The following is a 19687-nucleotide window of genomic DNA, read 5'->3' as shown; positions in this document are numbered from 1 at the left end:
AGGGTACAGAGGAGCACCCCCTCACCTTTCCCCTCCCACCCTTCTTCCCCCACAGGCATGCATCTCCTAAACTCTAAGGGACCCCATGAAGCTTGCAACCCAGGCAGCAATGGGCAGTGGCAGTTTATCTGGTCAACCCCCCCCCCCCCCGAACCTGTGCCCAAGGTCCCCTTTTCTCTGACATTTTAGTGAGCCAAAGCAGCCCAACCTAGGCTCCTTTCCCCAGCCCTTCCTTGTTTCACTGTCCCCAGTTTTAGTAAACATCCTCTAAAATCCACCTGGATTCCTGCTGTGAACTTTTCCTGCAGGAAGTCAAGAACCCACACACTACTGCTGGCCCTAGGCATACTCTCTCAGCTCCAGGTCCCCTTTCCGGGAAACCCCTACTTGGTCCATAATTTTGCTCCTCAAAATATGCCCAGGAACCATGTCTTCTTCCTGTGGTGGTTAGTCTCAGCCTGGAGCAGAATTTCCACCTGGATCTGAGGTAGAAATCTAACCCTACCAACTTGACGCTGCTCTAGCTAGAATCCAGGAATTTAAGGCCACTCCCTTCTCTCTTGAGGACCTGGACCCAAACACTTAGAGATACTTTCTGACTCCAGGCTCTACTCACAACTCAGGAGTCCTGAGTCCTAGCTCACACCTTTCCAGATAGTCAGGGCTCTGAAACACCACCCCTTGCAAGAGCCAACCATCTCCACCTGGGTACCAATATCTCAGGCTCCTGAGACTAACTAGCCCATAGAGATTCTGGAGTTGAGGCTCAGCTCCTACTCTCCAAACATTTAGGACTATCAGCCTCAGGCCTTATTGAACCCAGGCTCTCCAGGCCTCAGCCTAGCAGCGACCCAGGTGTCAGAGGGGCCCCAGCTCCTCTCCTCAGCTGTGGGGGCAGCTGAGCCAGGGGTCAGGCTGTGGTGGGAGACCAAGAGGAGTGGGGTCAGCTGGGATTGGGAGGGGAGACAGCAGCAGGGGCAGCTGGCAGAGGAGGGAAAGACCAGCAGAGAGAAATAAACTGGGAGAGAGAGGAAGAGACAATGAGAGGGAGGATCAGTGAGAGGAGGAAACAGCAGAAGTGGAGGGCTAGAGAGAGAGGAAGAGATTGAGTGTGAGGGGGAGAGAGAAACCTGGCTAGACAAAGAGGGAAAAAATAAAAAGAAGGTACAGAGGAATTTTCAGGGTAGCTGATGTATGCATACTAACTACAAAATAGATAAGTGCTCTGTGATGGTGGCAAACACTATTTGGGACAAGTTAGATGAGAGGAAAGAGCTAAGAATGGTAATTATAATCTTAAGTTGCTTTTTCCTAATGTGTGTGCATATTTTAAATAGTATTTCTGTTTAGAATTATTATTATTATTTTGTTTCTGTTTAGAATTATTATCAGTGGAAGTGGGGTGTCCACTGGTAGAAGTGGGGGATTCCTTTCCCTACTCAGTGGTGGGGTCAGATTCTTATAATATCTTGAGTAAAAGAATTTTCTAACACTCACATGGGAGGATGAGTGATTTTATTTGCATGGAATTACATCCCTGTGTTTCTAAGGTCCGATTTCCCTTAAGCCGGACCTGGAAGATGTGCAGCTGGGAATTTAGCAGAGCTAAAAGCATAGCCAGAGTTCAACGTTTCCATTCCATGGTAAAGGTGAGTCCAGCACAGCATCAGACTAATTACAGTTCTTTAGGTCTTTGTGTGTGGGGTCCACATGGCTGTGGAGCATGAGGGTGAATACAAGAGAACAGGAGCATGAGAGTCCCGCAGGTCAGGAGTCAAGCATGAGCAAGAGGCAAGAGAGGGAACTCCTGTGCTTAGAAACTTATGTACCTTAAACCTTCCTGTGCTTGCAGTGACCATACTTACTCTAACAACTTGTTCCCAAGTGTGATTGAGAGACAAGTACCTTCCCTTTGTCACCAAGATTTTACTGAGCATGCCTATAATGTGTGCCTGTCCTTTGCCATGTTATTAACAATGGAATCATGATATATTTTATCATAATATGAGTGTAATATATTTCATTTATTATGATTTCTTTTTTGGTCAAAAATCTATAACATTTACCCACTGAAGAATTCACCATTTGGAACATTTAGTTGATTATTGGCATCCTATCTAATAAAAGAGAAACATGGTAATTAGCTGTACCTCCGCTACCCTTCCCATTGGCTAATCAGGGCGATATGCAAATTAACTGCCAGCCAAGATGGCGGCTGGCAGCCAGGTAGCTTGAAGCGAACATGAGGCGAGCTTGCTTCAGTGACGGAGGACTCCAACGTTCCCTGCCTGACGCTGCCGGCCTCTGAGCTTGCAGTTTGAAACATTGTTACAAATATAGAAGCTAAACAAAACTCCAGAAACCTGCTTTCAGCCAGGCGGGATCTCAGAGCTGGAGTTGAAACAGTGTTTCGATTATAGAACCCAAACAAACCAGATACCTGCTTTCAGCAGCAGAGGCCTAAGAGCTGGAGCCAGCCTCAGAGCTAAAGCTGGCCCAGAATAAAAAAAGAAAAAAGAAAAAAAGGAGCGGTTGGGAGCTTCAGTCACCCGCCAGCCTGAAAACAGCCCTTAGTCCCTCACCCAGACTGGCCAGGCACCCCAGTGGGGACCCCACCCTGAAGGGTGTGTGACCAACTGCAAACAGCCATCATACCCTCATACCGGTTGGCCAGGCACCCAAGCAGGACCCCCACCCTGATGCAGGACACCCTTCAGGGCAAACCAGCCAGCCCCCACCCGTGCACCAGGCCTCTATCCTATACAGTAAAAGGGTAATATGCCTCCCGGCACCGGGATCAGTGTGACAGGGGGCAGTGCCCCAACCCCCTGATCGCCCTGCAGCTCTGTGTGTGACAGGGGGCGAGGCCACAACCTCCCTATCCACCCTGCTCTGTTCATGACAGGGGAAGGTGCCCCAACCCTCTGATCAGCCCTGCTCTGTGCATGACAGGGGGGAGCTCCCCAACGCCCTGATTGACCCTGCTCTGTGCGTGACAGGGTAAGGAACCCCAACCCCCCTGATGGGCCCTGCTCTGTGCGTGACAGAGGGCAGCGCCCCAACCCCCAGATTGGCCCTGCTCTGTGCGTGACAGGGGATGGCGCCGCAACCTGCCCATCGACCCTGACTTGAGTGTGACGGGGGTGGTGCCCCAATCCCCCAATTTGGCCTACCCTGAGCGTGACTGAAGGTGGCATCGCAACCTCCCGATCAGCCCTGCTCTGTGCATGACAGGGGGCGGCGCCCCAACTCCCCAATCAGCCCAGCTCTGACCCTGACCAGGGGCTGCACCTAGGGATTGGGCCTGCCCTCTGCCACCCGGGAGCAGGCCTAAGCCAGCAGGTCGTTATCTCCTAAGGGATCCCAGACTGCGAGAGGGCACAGGCCAGGCTGAGGTATCCCCCCCAACCCCCCGAGTGCACAAATTTTTGTGCACCAGGCCTCTAGTCTACACTAATAAAAGAGAAACATGGTAATTGGTGTACATCCGCTACCCTTCCCATTGGCTAATCAGGGCAATATGCAAATTAACTGTCAGCCAAGATGGCGGCCAGCAGCCAGGCAGCTTGAAACTAACATGAGGCTTACTTGCTTCAGTGACGGAGGACTCCAACATTCCTTGCCGGCCGCTGCAGGCCTCTGAGCTGGCAGTTTCAAACATTGTAACAAATATAGAAGCTAAACAAAACCCCAGAAACCTGCATTCAGCCAGCTGGGATCTCAGAGCTGGAGTTGATACAGAGTTTCGATTGTAGAACCGACACAAACCAGATACCTGCTTTCAGCAGCAGAGGCCTAAGAGCTGGAGCCAGCCTCAGAGCTAAAGCTGGCCCAGAATAAAAAAAGAAAAAAGAAAAAAAGGAGCGGTTGGGAGCTTCAGTCACCCGCCAGCCTGAAAACAGCCCTTAGTCCCTCACCCAGACTGGCCAGGCACCCCAGTGGGGACCCCACCCTGAAGGGTGTGTGACCAACTGCAAACAGCCATCATACCCTCATACCGGTTGGCCAGGCACCCAAGCAGGACCCCCACCCTGATGCAGGACACCCTTCAGGGCAAACCAGCCAGCCCCCACCCGTGCACCAGGCCTCTATCCTATACAGTAAAAGGGTAATATGCCTCCCGGCACCGGGATCAGTGTGACAGGGGGCAGTGCCCCAACCCCCTGATCGCCCTGCAGCTCTGTGTGTGACAGGGGGCGAGGCCACAACCTCCCTATCCACCCTGCTCTGTTCATGACAGGGGAAGGTGCCCCAACCCTCTGATCAGCCCTGCTCTGTGCATGACAGGGGGGAGCTCCCCAACGCCCTGATTGACCCTGCTCTGTGCGTGACAGGGTAAGGAACCCCAACCCCCCTGATGGGCCCTGCTCTGTGCGTGACAGAGGGCAGCGCCCCAACCCCCAGATTGGCCCTGCTCTGTGCGTGACAGGGGATGGCGCCGCAACCTGCCCATCGACCCTGACTTGAGTGTGACGGGGGTGGTGCCCCAATCCCCCAATTTGGCCTACCCTGAGCGTGACTGAAGGTGGCATCGCAACCTCCCGATCAGCCCTGCTCTGTGCATGACAGGGGGCGGCGCCCCAACTCCCCAATCAGCCCAGCTCTGAGCCTGACCAGGGGCTGCACCTAGGGATTGGGCCTGCCCTCTGCCACCCGGGAGCAGGCCTAAGCCAGCAGGTCGTTATCTCCTAAGGGATCCCAGACTGCGAGAGGGCACAGGCCAGGCTGAGGTATCCCCCCCAACCCCCCGAGTGCACAAATTTTTGTGCACCAGGCCTCTAGTCTACACTAATAAAAGAGAAACATGGTAATTGGTGTACATCCGCTACCCTTCCCATTGGCTAATCAGGGCAATATGCAAATTAACTGTCAGCCAAGATGGCGGCCAGCAGCCAGGCAGCTTGAAACTAACATGAGGCTTACTTGCTTCAGTGACGGAGGACTCCAACATTCCTTGCCGGCCGCTGCAGGCCTCTGAGCTGGCAGTTTCAAACATTGTAACAAATATAGAAGCTAAACAAAACCCCAGAAACCAGCATTCAGCCAGCTGGGATCTCAGAGCTGGAGTTGATACAGAGTTTCGATTGTAGAACCGACACAAACCAGATACCTGCTTTCCGGAGCGGAGGCCTAAGAGCTGGAGCCTCAGAGCTAAAGCTGGCCCAGAATAAAAAAAAAAAAGGAAAAAAGGAGCAGTTGGGAGCTTCAGTCCCAGCCTGAAAACAGCCCTCAGCCCCTCACCCAGACTGGCCAGGCACCCCAGTGGGGACCCCCACCCTCATCCAGGACACCCTTCAGGGCAAACCAGCCGGCCCCCACCCGTGCACCAGGCCTCTATTCTATATAGTAAAAGGGTAACATGCCTCCCAGCACCAGGATCAGCGGAGCTGAGAGGCCTCCTGGCACCAGGATCAGTGTGACAGGGGGCAGCGCCCAAACCCTGATTGTCCTGCGGCTCTGTGTGTGACAGGGGGCAGGGCCACAACCTCCCTATTGGCCCTGCTCTGTTCGTGACAGGTGAAGGCACCCCAACCCCCTGATTGGCCCTGCTCTGTGGGTGATAGAGGGCGGCACCCCCCCCCCCCCCACACACACACACAGGCCCTGCTCTATGTGTGATGGGGTAGAGCCATAACCTCCCCATTGGCCCTGCCCTTAGTGTGACAGTGGCGGTGCCCCAACCCCCTGATTGGCCCTGATCTGTGGGTGATAGAGGGCGGCGCCCCAACCCCCTGATCCGCCCTGCTCCATGTGTGACCGGGGGCGGTGTGCCAACTCCCCTATCGGCCCTACTCTGTGAGTGACGGAGGGGGGAGGAGCTCCTCAATCCTCTGATGGGCCCTGCTCTGTGCGTGACAGGGGGCAGCGCCCCAACCCCCTCATTGGCTCTGCTCTGTGTGTAACAGGGGACAGCGCCCCAACCCCCTCATTGGCCCTGCTCTGTTGTGGCAGGGGGTGGCGCTGCAACTTCCCCATTGACTCTGCCTTGAGTGTGACAGGGGGCGGTGCCCCAACCCCCAATCAGCCCTACCCTGAGCATGACTGAGGGTGGCATTGCAACCTCCCAATCCGCCCTGCCTGTGCATGACAGGGGGCGGCGCCCCAACTCCCCAATTGGCCCTGCTCTGAGCCCAACCAGGGCCTGCACCTAGGGATTGGGCCTGCCCTCTGCCACCCGGGAGCAGGCCTAAGCCAGCAGGTTGTTATCTCCCAAGGGTTCCCAGACTGCAAGAGGGCACAGGCCGGGCTGAGGGACCCCCCTCACCCCCGAGTGCACAAATTTTTGTCCACCGGGCCTCTAGTAGAATTATAAAAGCCTAATCAGCCCAGGAAAACATGGTTCATTTTCACTCCCAACCCAATTCTGTCTCTTACCCTGGAGAACAGATAGTAAAATAACTTATCACAGTCTTTCTCACAAATCATTGATCATAAATCATTGCTTTGTAGATGATGTAAATATTTAAAGTTAGAAGATGCAATTTTGGTTATCAAAAATGCAGACTCAGCCAAAACCGGTTTGGCTCAGTGGATAGAGCGTCGGCCTGCGGACTGAAAGGTCCTAGGTTTGATTCCGGTCAAGGGCATGTACCTGGGTTGTGGGCACATCCCCAGTAGGAGATGTGCAGGAGGCGGCTGATCGATGTTTCTCTCTCATCGATGTTTCTAACTCTCTATCTCTCTCCCTTTCTCTCTGTAAAAAATCAATAAAATATATTTAAAAAAAAAAATGCAGACTCAAACCTGTTGAGATTTTAAATGTCTTCCATTATGTATTTCTCATTTAGTATCCTTTTGTTTTATACATTGTAATTAGTTTGATTTAAATTTAAATTCACTTGTAATAAAAAAGGAAGACTTCATAGAGATGCTGAATTCCATTCTTTGGCAAGAATTTAGATATTGAACTAACCATTAAAAGTGAGGGTAAAATAATATCAAATAGAAAAAAATAATAACAAACTGTGCCCCCAAAATTAGGAGAGTGTGTATCAAATACTGGTCATAGAAAGCACTAAACTTTCTCAGCCAATGCCAATCATCAAAGTTAATGGAAAATCTGGAATAGCTGCTAATAATTGAATTTAATAGAGAATTGATAGCACATGGTGATCAGCAATGTTAATGGAAAATATCTCACACCAAATTGCTCCTTTTCAGATGTCATCTCAGAATAGTAAAAAGCTGTGAGTTTTGACTTATGTTGACAATTTCCATTTCTTTGCATTAATCACATGTACATAATATGAAATAGGTGCAGTTTATTGTGGCAACAGGGGTTTAATTATTGCTTCAAATGTATTTGCAAAAGTGTATTTTTTACGACTTTGGAACCCTGACAATGGAAGTGATCACTTCTAATTGTCCACAGGATCCCCAGGAGCTATCTAGCATGATAATCTGGTCTTCAGATTTGGAATTTTGAAAGGCCCATTTTCTTCTTAGCGTGAATCAAAGGCCTCTGGTTTTCTCAGTGCATAAAGCCATTACCTATCTCACAGATAATATGTGGCATGAAAATGTAACCTTTCCTGTTTCCTCTCTAACTAAACAAGGAACTTTGGCCTGAATTTATTCTTGTTATTTCTAATTTTCTGGGTTCAATTGTTATGTTGATTGTATAGGATAAACTCTACAGTGAGCATGGTGACCATCCGATTAACAGTATTCAGACCACAGGAATTGTGTGAGCAAATGGGGGACCAGAACTGAGAGCATATAATTAGGAATTATTTACCAGCACACCTTTTACTGCAGTTGACCGTGTTCATTCTTGCCGAACTATTCCCATTCCTTCCAGATTTTGCGCATTTGCCTCTCCCATCCTCCTATTATGCTATCCTCCATCCAATTTGTGTACTCAGATATAGCATTTATGCTTCAATGCCTGGCCTTAATCTCACCTCTACTATGATACATTTTCTGATTATCATTGATTTCACTTATTTCCATAAGCTAGCACTCATTGTCTGTGTTGCAGATTTGATACTCATACTATCTTGTATCATTTGACATATATTATTACTTAAATTTTAATCAGTCCAACCATTACAAGGCAATAAGCTCCTTTTAGCAAAAGGAGTCTGGTAATTGTTTGCCTTCCCCACAGTGCATAAATCTAAGTAGCTTCCACATAGGAGATATAATTGAGGGGGGGAAAAAAGAGAGCAAGAGAGACCATTGAAACTGGAGTTAGATGTGTAGATATAGGCATTAATTAGCTCTGCCATCTTAAAATCCTGAAAGATTTTCCAAGTACCCTAGCCCCATGAGAATCAGATATCTTAATCAGTGAAATGGGAGAATTCCTGGGGAATTTATCTCAAATTTGGTTGTCAAGAGCAAACGAGATCGGACGTGTATATGGGCTTATTCATATGTGAATGGATATATTGCAAATAGATCTCATCATTGTAATAAGTATTTAATACATGTTTGAGCATAGCTTTCAATACATAACTTTTAATTCATAGTTATCACCTACAATTTTTAGCTTCTTCTGATGGAAGACAGAACAAAAACCCTCCAAAATATGTAAAATTAAAAAAATAACATAATTCAATGTAATGAGTAAAGGGAAAATAAAGTGAGAGATTGCAAATAGAGTCAATGACTGTGATGGCAAACAAGGTCTGCAGATCTGGAGTATGACATGGCACACAGTTCAATAAGACCAGGATTTTATATTTCTACACAAAAAGGCTAATTTAAATGTAAATCATTTTGAAGTGCCAGTATGTTGTAAGTATCTCATTATTTGCTCTAATAAGAACTATATTCTTGCCCTCAAAAAACTTCAATCTAAAGAACAGAATAGTCTTCCCATAGGATAACAGTTTGAACTCTAATATGTAAAACAGTTCATATTCCAAACTTATTAAATCTTGAACTCACACTATTTTTTATTTTCACTAAAATACAAATATGACTAGATATAAAAACTCCAGTTCATATGCCATGCAGAAATTTTAAAATATAGATCAATTACTATTTAATAAGAAACATTCATAAGCACAGGAAGTAAAATTAAAAATGTTTGGTTCTTTGAATAGGGTAAAAATTATTTTGTACTTATGTTTTTATAAACAACTAGGGGCCCAGTGCACAAATTCGTGCACCTTGAAAAGGAACTGTGGGCTGTGAGGCTGTGGTGGCCACAGGGGTGGGCCTCGGTTCATCCTCCATGCCCCTGCCTGGCCCCTCCCGCTGTGCCCCCCGGTCCCCTGTCTGCCTATAGCCCCACTCCTGCTGCCACCACTCCCACGTGCTGACAATGCCTGCCCCGCTTGCAACCACTGATGACGCAGAGCGATTGGGGCTGGCACCAGGTGCTGGCAGTAGGTGTAAGTGGTAGCTGGCTGTGGGTGCGAGCGGTGGCTGCCGGCCCTGATCACCCTTCAGGAGCAGGGGGAAATGGAGAAGCCCTGAGGGGCCAACAGGGGTGGCAGCTGCTGCTCACACCCACTGATGGAGCCAAGCAATCAGGGCTGGCGCCAGGCACCTGCAGCGGGTGAGAGCACCAGGCAGGACTGCAGCACATGGGAGCAAAGAATTAGTTGTAACCACCCCACCAGGAGCTCACCCCGATGACAGCCACCAGCACCCCGCCTTGGTCTGGCATTCCCGCTCACCTGCTCCACCATCCTGCCTTGGCCTACGCCTGCCATGTTCCACGTACGCCCCCTGGTGGTCAGAGCATGTTATAGCAACCAGCTGTTCGGTTGTTTGGTTGTTCTGCCACTTGGTCTATTTGCATATTAACCTTTTATTATATAGGATACAATCAAGGAAGGAAAAAAATGAAAGGAAAACTAGGTAAGGATTTTATTTTTGATTTGGAGAATGGTAGAAAAATAGGTGATGGCAGATACAAATTCAACTGCTTTGTAAGATTAGATAGGTTATTTAAAATAAGTGAATGATCAATTATAGTGAGTAGAATAGATATGGAAAATGGAAGGAAGAACATCTGTAAAACAAGTAAATTCAAACTTTTGAAACACTACATGCCCCAAGCAAAAAAATTCATTACAAAATACCTGTGAATACTGGATAGCCTATTGCCAACTTTAAAATAAAATGCTGACTGGAAATATCAAAGGAAAATGTCCAAGAACCAAAAAATTAGAGGGAACGAAAAACTAGCACTAACACTGTGGCTGTGTTTGGAGAGTATCCTGCACATGACAGCTGAAGTGCTTGAGTTACTATGGCCAGAAAATATTAGACAGTAGAAGTGGGGGGCTGGGAAAGGCAGTGGTATGACCAGAGCCCCTGCCCTAAACCACTACATCTCCATGCCTAAGAAGATGGGAACTTGGGGGGAAATCATCAGCTCAGAAAGACAAAAGTTCTTTCAGTTTCAACCTGGGCTGTGAGTGAGACCAAATATTGCTCTGGGAATGTAGCCTGGAATGGAGCCTCTCATGACGTTGTGGTTAAATCTGATGCTACTGCCATGGTCTCTAAACTCCGAAGTTTAAAAGTTTGCATAAAATGTAAACCAGGGCCCTGGCCAGGTGGCTCCAGGGGTTGGAGCATTGTTCCGTATATCCAAAGGTTGCGGGTCAGCACACCTGTCTAGGTTGCAGGTTTGGTCCCCAATTGGGGTGCATATGTGAGGTAAATGATCAATGTTTTACTCTCATATCTCTCTCTCTCTCTCTCTCTCTCTCTCTCTCTCTCTCTCTCTCCTCCCCCACCCTCCCTATATCTCTAAAATAAATAAAATAATATCCCCAGGTGCAGATTAGAAAAAAACAAAATTATACATCAGGAACCTACTAAGCCCTAATGCACCTAGTAAAAGCAAGCAAAATATTTTTTGGAGGAATATGGTTTTATATTATGAAAACTCAACTGACTAAGAACTCATAGTCTGAAATTACAGAATGTCTGAGAATAAAACAGCAGACATATCACACAGTCAAATTAGACTCCCAAGAACTTGATAGAACTATTGGGAGAATGCTACAGAATTTGAGTTTAAAGTATATATATAGTCTCAAAAATATTCAAAGTTATAAAAAGCTGGAGGTCCAGTGCATGAAAATTCATGCACTTGAGGGGGTCCCTCAGCCCGGCCTGCACCCTCTCGCAGTCTGGGAGCCCACAGGGAGCAGGCCTAAGCCACAGTCTGGTCTCCCTCTGTGGGAGGGGACCAGAGGGCCAATCGGTGGACTGCACCAGACAGCGAGCAGCCAGTCCCACCCCGCATTGCCCCACCGCCACCGCTGCTGGCCTCCTGTGGGAGGCAACTGGTGGGACAATTGGGGGATGGCACCTCCTGATCATCCCTCTGCTGCCACTGGTACCCACTGACTCAATCACTGTACTCTCTCTGTCGGCTGGCACCCGCCCCTGCCAGCCCCACCCCCACTAACTGCTGTTTGGTCGATTTGCATATTAGGATTTTATTATTATCTATGCTAATAAAAGGGCAATATGCTAATTAGACCAGATAGACCGGGCATCTTTCAGACTTCCTTCCGGACAAAGCCATGGTGGCAAGGGCCGAGGCAGAATGGTTAGGGGTGATCAGGCCAGCAGGGGAGAGCAGTTAGGGATGATCAGGCTGGCAGGTGAGAGAGGTTACGGGCTATCAGGCAGGCAGGCAGAGGGGTTAACGGGCTATCAGGCAGCAGGCAGAGGGGTTAGGGGTGATCAGGCAGGCAGGCAGAGTGGTTGGGGCGATCAGGTAGGCAGGCAGGTGAGAAGTTATGAGCCAGCAGTCCCAGATTGGAGAGGGTACAGGCCAGGCTGTCGGACCCCCCCACCCCCATGCATGAGCTTCGTGCACCAGGCCTCTAGTATAGGATAAGACAGTATCAATAAGGAATGGATGTTACTTGTACAAAAGACGGATCATTGAAAATTGTACCTGCTCTATCCCCAAGTGCCTGACTACTTTAAAAAGCCTCACAGACATTATTTTTAAAAAGTTCAACCACAGAAAATGTAAATTATATACAGTAATCAAAATTCACAACCTGTGAAGGTTTGGGGGAATTCTTGAGTAGCAATAGGCTAAATGAATACCATCAAGTTGGAGATTGCCCTTCTCATTTTATGTTGGTTTTGAGGCAATGATCAGTTTATGCTCAAGAAGGCTTCAGAAGAAGCACTCTCCTTGATTCAGAGCCAATTTTCAAAGAAGGTGCAGGGATTAGGTAAATAACCTATCTGAATAACACAGACACAGATAACAGTGTGGTGAAGACCAGAGGGAAGGGGGACAGGGGCTGGGTAAAGGCGGGCGAAGGAGGGCAAAATGCAGACATCTGTAATGTCAACAATGAAAATAAAGTTTAAAAAATATAAAAGACATGGATGGAAAGGAGCAACATGGAAGATAGGGGAATTTGGTTCTAATGAACTGATAATTTCAGAAAGGTCAATGGAAATGGTCTCTTGAAGGAGATCAGTAGTGAAAGGGAGAAAACGAGGGCTTTAAGCAGCTGTGAAAGTGGTTTATCAGTACGTGATATGATAGCTAGCTAGTGGGTTTTGCATAGGGACAAGTAGACACAGATGATAGATTTAAGGAACATGGCTTAAAACTGGTGTATTAAAAATGCTAAATTATCTATGAATCCTGATGGTTTCAGCCTCCAGGTTATTTCTCAGCACTCAGAAGGCATGCTCCTAGGTTCCCTGGCATCTATGAAGCACAATTCTCCCAAGCCATGTCTTGTTGGTTTGTTTGTTTGTTTGTTTGTTTCGTTTTGTTTTGTTTTTGCCATGGGTCTTTGATGGTATAAGATGAGTCTCTTGTACTTGTTGACCTTTGAGCCTGGGAGGTTATTTGGATTCCAGAATTCTCTACTCTAAAACTAACTAAGGCTAGGAGGCTTAATGTTCTAAGTGCTGTAAATAAAAAAACTTATTAGATTAGGGAGAAAATACATATTGGCTGGAGATAAGATTTTCGAGATCCCACAGGCCTCCTACTTGGCAGAGCTATAGGAGGATGTGGTGAGGACAATTCCTGAGACTTACAGTCTTTTAACGGAGAAGCCCTAAAGTGGCTGTAAGAGAATTGTCCTCCGGTTGCTGAGGGCAGGGCTGAGCGGGGCCTCAGTTGCTTCGCTTTAGGAGGAGTGCTATTGGTTGAAGATAGCTAGGAAACCGAAGCTATGGTCTTCAACCCATCTTATACAGTATAAGTTTTAGAGAGTAACAAGTATGCAGCACTGTATTATCACACATTACAATCATAACCATCACAAGGAGACTTTGCTTTTTCTCTTCTAATGCTGAAATAATTTGCCCTTCTCCATAGCCATTTCTTAATCTTTTAAAGAAATCAATATTGTTCTGTATTTATATAAAAAAGTCAACAATTGAGCTCTCCCTACAGTTGGTTTATAGATTTCCCTATTCTTAGTGGCAAGTTATTTAGTGTGTGTGTGTGTGTGTATGTGTGTGTGTGTATATGTGTGCATATGTGTGTGCGTGCAGTGAAGAGCATGTGGACATGAATCTATTTACATGATGCTCTCAGTTCATATTTTCATTGGCTCTTTAAGATCTTAAAGAAAATAAAGAACAAAATAAAAACAGAAAATAATTTTTAAATGGCATTTCAATTAAATTTTTTTTCAATCCACAAATACTGAAACGTTGTAGGGAAAGGACCACAGTTAACCTTTCTAAATAAATGAACCAAGCTTTGCTATCACTACTTTTTTACACTGGTTCCATGTGGGTGGTCTTTTATTTTATAGGGCATATTATTCTCCTGTTATATATGACAGCCACTACTGTATGCCATTTTTATCCAGGACAATAAAGTGAAGCCAAAGTTTCCTTCTAAACTTAGTAACCAGCTTCTCTTACTGTGACGAATGTTTATGGATTCCTCTAATTACACGTCTGGTTTAAAGCTAAGATACCAAGAGAATACAGTTCTCTTTTGTAAAGTTCCCAAGGTTTTTCTATAATAATCAATTACCATAATGAGTTTTTTTAAAGCTTCCATTCATCATTTTCTTAAATATATAAACTACCAGGATAAAGATAAATAGCCATAGCCAGCAAACCCTGAGGCGCTCTACCAAAGGTTTCATTTAAATCAAAATCAACTGGAAAATATGTTGGGTTTTATTTCAAAGTCAATCCCGGTTAGGTTAAAAAAATGTGCAAAACAGAAAAGGAGTGAAAGAAAATCCTTGATAAGCTGGCTTCACAAGGAGATAATGTATCACTCTTACAATCACTGTTGCTCACATATATTTGTTAAATGGGTCTCACTAGCCAGCTCTTCTACTTTTAAAACTGGAAACAAATTCTTTACTTGGGCCTTTCCTAACCTATGAACTTATTATCTCTTTCTGTTCCTAGAAAAACAGTAGCCAAACTGGGGGTTATTTGGCAAATCTCTCTGAACCATGGTTTTTCAACGTTGGAACTATTACCTTTCTGGCAGGCAGAATTCTTTGTTGAGGGAAGTTGTCTTGTGCACTGTGGGGTGTTTGGCAACCAGCTGCCAATACAGACACCCACTCTGAATTCTCACAAGCAAAACTTTCTATAGACATTGCCGAAACCGGTTTGGCTCAGTGGATAGAGCGTCAGCCTGCAGACTGAGAGGTCCCGGGTTCGATTCCGGTTAAGGGCATGTACCTGGGTTGCGGGCACAGGATATGCAGGAGGCAGCTGATCGATGTTTCTCTCTCATCGATGTTTCTAACTCTCTCTCTCTCTCTCTCTCCCTTCCTCTCTGTGAAAAATCAATAAAATATATTTTTTAAAAAAAAACTTTCTATAGACATTGACAAATGTCCTTTTGGGGCAAAGCCCCCCTCCAATTTGAGAACAACTGCTCTATACTTTCCATAAGCACTAAATGAAAGAGAATGCAGTAGAATATGCTGGTAGCATAAAAATGGTACTAAACGGAGAAAGCTAGGGCAAAAATGCAAGATAGTAAGACTCAGCTAGCTGGAATTTGGAAGAGATGAAATTGGGTAAGATTTAGATGATGATGGAAGAAATGACAATGGAAGCATGGAAAGGTTTCCTGTATCATTTAGCCGTGATTGTCCCATATCCTATATAATAAAAGCTTAATATGCTAAGTGCCCGGTCGTCCAGTGTCAGTTCAACCAATCAAAGCGCAATATGCTAATAATATGCTAAGGCCACTCAACCACTTGCTATGATGTGCACTGGGAGCAGACAGTCAACCAGTCGACCAGTCGCTATGATGTGCACTGACCATCAAGGGGCAGATGATCCAACTGGTAGATTAGCTTGCCTATTGGGACTGAGCGAGACGGGCCATGTCTCTCCTTGGCCCCAATCGTGCACTGGTGGTGTCCCTCAGCCTGGCCTGTGCCCTCTCCCAATCCAGGACCCCTCAGGGGATTTTGGAGAGCCAGTTTTGGCCTGATCCCGCAGGCCAGGCCAAGGGACCCCGCTAGTGCACAAATTTGTGCACCAGGTCTCTAATATATATATAAAATCTTTATTGTTGAAAGTATTACATAGATTCTCCTTTTACGCCCCTCCCCCATTAACCTCTTCTATCCTGCTCCTGTCCCCCTTCCCCCCAAACCCTCACCCATCCAGGCCCTCACCATCCCACAGACACCCATCTGTGTCCATGGGTTATGTATACATACATACAAGTTCATTGGTTGATCTCCCTGCCTTCCCTCTGAGGTTCAATAGTTTGTTCATATTTCTATGTCTCTGGGTCTATTTTTGATCATCAGTTCATTTGGTTCATTATATTCCACATATGAATGAGATTATGTGATACTTATCTTTCTCTGACTGGCTTATTTTGCTCAGCATAATACTCTCCAGGTCCATATATGCTGTTGCAAATGTTAAGATTTCTTTCTTTTATATTACTGCGTAGTATTCCATTGTGTAAATGTATCATAGTTGTTTTTTGTTTGTTTGTTTGTTTTCCACTCATCTGCTAGGTGATGGGCACTTAGGCTGTTTCCAAATCTTAGCTATTGTAAATAGAAGTGCTATGAACATAGGGGTTCATCTATTCTTTCTGATGAGTGTTTTGGGTTTCTTAGGAAATATTCCCAGAAGTGGGATCACTGGGTTAAATGGGGAGTTCCATTTTTAATTTTTTGAGGAAATTCCATACTGTTTTCCACAGTGGCTGCACCAGTCTGCATTCCCATCATCAGTGTATTAGGGTTCCCTTTTCTCCACAACCTCGCTGACACTTGTCTTTGGTTGATTTATTGATGATAGAGCCATTCTGATACGTATGAGGTGATACCTCATTGTCATTTTGATTTGCATCTCTCAGATGATTAGTGCCTTTGAGCATTTTTTTTATATGGCTCTTGGCTATCTGTATGCCCACTTTGGAGAAGTGTCTATTTAGGTCCATTGTCCATTTTTTAATTGGATTATTTATCTTCCTTTTATTAAGTTGTGTGAGTTTTCTATATATTTTGGAGATTAATCCCTTGTCAGATATATCATTGGCAAATATGTTGTGGAATCTCTTGTTATTTTATTGATGGTTTCTTTTGCTGTGCAGAAGCTTTTTATTTTGATGTAGTCCCATTTGTTTATTTTCTCCTTAGTTTCCATTGTCCTAGGAGATGTATCAGTAAATATATTGCTATAAGAGATCTCTGACATTCTGGTGCCTATGGTTTCTTCTAGGACTTTTATGGTTTCACATTTAAGTCTTTTATCCATTTTGAATGTATTCTTGTGTATGGTGTAAGTTGGTGGTGTCTCTTTTAAAATTATTATTTCTTAAGTGTGTACTTTCTGCAAGATATATTCTTTAATCTTGCTTATCTTCATCTAATGTCTTTCCTGTTTTAATGTGTATTTTCATTTAGTAAACATATTGATCATTTGATAATATCTTTATTAGAATTTATATTTATTGATTTGTGAATTGTCTATGATCTTTACTCATTTTTTCTCTTTCTTTTTTCTTTTATTCATTGGCTTATAAAGGTATTGATGTATTAAAATATTAATTATTGTTCACACATGTAGAAAATTACATTTTAGTTTGTGAATGGTATTTCTAAAGAAAAAGAGAAAGTAACAAGATAAAAGTTTGATAAAATTGACCTATTAAAGTTTTTTAAATTGCCCTCTTTACCTTCATTAAAATATTAATTTCCTAATATTAAAAATATGACTACATGTGGACACATAGAAAACGAAGAAGAGAACTGCAACACATATTAAATGATTATTCACAGTAATGAAGTCAGAGATGATTTTTATATTTCTTTGCATATTTATAAATTTCTCCTAAATTTCAATGGATTTGTAATGTTATTGTAAGCAAAATACACTAAGGAAATACAATTTTAATTGTTTTGTAAAGGCAGGGTATAAAAATTACCTGCAACTGCAGTTTTTCTTAGTTGGGATTCAGCAAGTTTCTACACATTAAATACACCTAATATTTGTTTCAGGAAAGTGATGGTAATTGATAAAGGAGGCCTGGGAGGGGTGGGTGCGGGGTGGAGGGGGTCAATGGGAAAAGAAGCAAAGGGGACATCTGTAATACTTTCAACAATAAAGATAAATTAACAAAAATAGAAAGGACTCTTTAAAGTATTGTTATTATTATTATTTTTTACATTTGGAGGTTCTCAACTTACAGCATAATAAAATATTCTAATTATACAGGTTTTTAGTGAGAATCTGACACACAAAAAAATAGTAGGCTGAGAACTACAAGAATGAAGTTTGAATTCTGCCCTTATACTTTTTGAGAGCATTTCCTTAGACAAGCCACCAAGATTTCATAGTTCAGTCTTCTCTGTGCAAGTGACATTTCTCCACCTCTTCCTAATATTGCAGATGTAATGGACTCAAGAGAAAAAAAGAATTAGAAAACAGTGCTAGCTAGTTTTAGATAGTTTATATTTTAATAGTGTTTACTTGCCTGCTAAACGTTTTTGTTTTCAAATGAAGTGTGGAATGTAATGTCAAAACATCATGAATAAGAGGATATTACTTTAAGATATTCTATATGATTAATAACACGAATAACTTTTCCTTGTATTTTAAAATTATTAGTTGACTTCTTGGCTATAAAAGCTTCTCATTCATTTTTCCTGTTACTCATTTCCAAAGAAATATTTTAGATAAACCTAGCCAGAATCCTGAGTTCTAAACAATAACATCTGAGTTTTTTTTTTTTTTCCTAAAATTAAATATAAATATGTGCCATTCCAATTAACTTTTAAACTGCAGACATAAGAGACAAATCTGAAGGAAAGTAAGAGTCATCTAAAAAGATGGGTATAAATTACTGAAACTACAGTCTGCCCTCTGGAACTAGTGTCTTTGGCTTATCATGGACCTTACAAGGCATAATTTTTAGGTAAATGATACTTGATTTGCTACTTTTTTTTTGTGGGGGTGGGGGGGATGACTGGGTTGCCTCAAAATAAAATATATCCCATGACAATGACTTATACAGAACATTGAGTTTATGGAAAAAGCAGTGGTCCAGGGAAATGCCTTCTTATTTATGTCAAAGATTTAAAAAATGCTACATTTAAATTTAATATCATGATGAGCAGTACTTCCCTGCATGATAGGCCTCATTACACTGCAGCATGTACAGTATTTGGCTTACTTAACAATTTTTATCAATCATTTAAAAATGGACAATGCACTAAAAAAAAGTGATAGAGGTTTACTTTACAGCTTTTAAATCTACAAAAATGTACACTGAATCATAAAAAACAAAGACAAATAAATATAAGAAGTATTTGGTAAATCTTGGGCCCATTACTTGATTTATTCAGAAACCAAAGACAATGGTTGTTAATTGTATTAGCAAATGTAATTCCTATTCATTACAAAAATCTCTCTCCGATTTTCTTTTTAAGATTTACCTTTATCTACGTATATGAAATTGTCAAATTTGTGTGAAACATCGCCTTCCTGTCACTTTTAGACTCTACCCAATTATTGCAACAATTAATTCTTCCCATTTTATCATAGTTTGAAGCAATCTCAATCAAGAGCTCCTTTCTAAATTCCTCTAAATGTGAATATACACAACATGAAAACAAAAACAGCAATAATGTGGAAACTTCCACAACTGCAAATAATTTCTGGATAAATAACAAGGGAAAGAAAAATTATAATAAAAAACTTTTACTTAAATAGAATCTTTAATTCTTCAAAGTATTACTTGTTGATTTCATTGCCATATTTTAATTCTTCTTCTTCCTTTTCAGATATTCAAGTTTGAATTATATTAATATGTACTCCATCCTTGTCCTATTTATAGTCATTCATAGTATCTTCCTTTTTAAATTCTTGCTTTATGAATTTTTACTTATACTTTTGCATGACATGTTGTTTCAAAATTATTTTAAAATTAATTAGATTTGTAGTAGATCATATTAGGTGAATATAATCCCTGGCCCTGTCTCTGACTCTGAGCAAAAATTTTAATTTTTCTGGGCGTAAGTGGCTCTTCTATAAGATAAGAATATTTTTGGCTAAACACTAAAATAAGAATTGACTATGAAAATGAGGACATATTTTATTAAATAGATAGTATTTACATTTCTGATAGTAGGAAATTTGTGATATTGTGACTAATGCAAACTTCAAACAATACCTATTTTTCATTTTAATTCATTTATTACATCCCCCCCCCCCCCAACTAGAATATGAACTATTTAAAAGAACAAGAAGTTTGTTTTAC

The sequence above is a fragment of the Myotis nattereri genome, assembly GCF_964212035.1.
Source record: "Myotis nattereri genome assembly, chromosome: 11".
Taxonomy (NCBI): Eukaryota; Metazoa; Chordata; class Mammalia; order Chiroptera; family Vespertilionidae; genus Myotis; species Myotis nattereri.
This window is presented reverse-complemented; position numbering follows the sequence as displayed.